At 55.6% G+C, this 916-nt stretch overlaps 1 non-coding gene across 1 annotated transcript; it reads left to right on the top strand.

Moving 5' to 3' along the window:
* Positions 1 to 478: 478 nt before the first annotated feature.
* Positions 479 to 549, top strand: Trnag-gcc (transfer RNA glycine (anticodon GCC)). Its single transcript has one exon. It is a non-coding gene; the product is annotated as a tRNA-Gly (tRNA).
* The last annotated feature ends 367 nt before the right edge of the window (positions 550 to 916 follow it).

Raw genomic sequence — 916 nt, forward strand, 5'->3', positions numbered from 1 at the left:
GGGTGAATTTATCTAATAGACAGTCCCTGTACCCGAAGGTGAAAGTATCCCGTCTTGATGAAGGTTGCCGTTGTCGATATTGCCGATTAACGTTCCAGATTTGATAAGCAGATTTTCAGTCTTATTTTGATACCTTATTATCGCCTGTATATTTTGAATTTGCTTTTGGAGCTGGACTGTCTCGTTACCGGCCGGCAGGCCAGTTTTTTCTAATCCCGCCTTCCCACACATCGCATCGCCACACGTGTCGAGTCGAGTGTGTCTTGTCGGCTCGGCCGCGACGTTAGCGACGACGACGTGGTGCCGCCGCCGCCGCCGTCTCGGTCTCTCTCGCTCCACGGCGCGTCGTCTCGCCGTCTCTGTCACTCACCGCGCCCGGCCGGCCCAGCCGGCTCGGCCGGCGGCTGGCTTTCCCTTTCTTCCATCGTCCGAGGCGAAGTCGCTTTGGTTTGGCCGCCGCGGGAATGATTGTATGGAAGCATCGGTGGTTCAGTGGTAGAATGCTCGCCTGCCACGCGGGCGGCCCGGGTTCGATTCCCGGCCGATGCAATCTTTTTATTCTCTTTACCTACGTACATCGAAGCAAATTAAGTCGCCACGTTACTGGATACCTTCTCGATTCCGTGTACTGCACCTGGTACAGCCATGGCTTATCCAAATGGAGACATGGTGACTGCCACCTCAGGCACGAGATACGGTGGCAGAAAAACAAAAGGCGTCCAGTAAGTAGGCGACTGAGGGATCACCCATAAAGTACGACCGTCACTCTCCTCTTGGAACCCGCTAAGTTAAGCATGTGCAGGCTCCCGCCTGATAGGTAGGCAACACCCTGCCTGCAGTGCATGGGAGTATTGTGGGGTGGCCTACCCCGAGTCTCGCGGGCGCCGAGCTCGCGTGACATAATGAATCGGAGAAA

This window comes from Frankliniella occidentalis, unplaced genomic scaffold (assembly GCF_000697945.3).
Source record: "Frankliniella occidentalis isolate FOCC.00 unplaced genomic scaffold, Focc_3.1 Scaffold5357, whole genome shotgun sequence".
Taxonomy (NCBI): domain Eukaryota; kingdom Metazoa; phylum Arthropoda; class Insecta; order Thysanoptera; family Thripidae; genus Frankliniella; species Frankliniella occidentalis.